This window comes from Passer montanus, unplaced genomic scaffold (genome assembly GCF_014805655.1).
Source record: "Passer montanus isolate IOZ18808 unplaced genomic scaffold, ASM1480565v1 scaffold8, whole genome shotgun sequence".
Classification (NCBI taxonomy): domain Eukaryota; kingdom Metazoa; phylum Chordata; class Aves; order Passeriformes; family Passeridae; genus Passer; species Passer montanus.
The window spans coordinates 6,923,595-6,923,923 of NW_024373256.1; positions in this window are offsets into that span (position 1 = coordinate 6,923,595).

Genomic DNA, 329 nt, shown 5'->3' on the forward strand with positions numbered 1-329 from the left:
CGGCTGGGGGAACGCTGGGCACAAGCGACAGCTGAGGGAGCGCCGGGCACGGCCCTGGCTGAGGGAACGCCGGGCACAAACCGGCTCCGGCTGAGGGAACGCCGGGCACAGACCGGCTCCGGCTGAGGGAACGCCGGGCACGGCCCCAGGCTGAGGGAACGCTGGGCACAGACAGGCTCCGGCTGAGGGAACGCCGGCACGGGCTCCCTCTCCCGCCGTTCCCGCGGCCGCCGCTGGGGGCGCTGCGGGGCGCCGCGCCGGGAGCGCTTCCCGGCCGCCGCTGCGCTTCCGGGGCGCGGAGGCGGAACCGCGGCCGGGCCGGGGCCGCT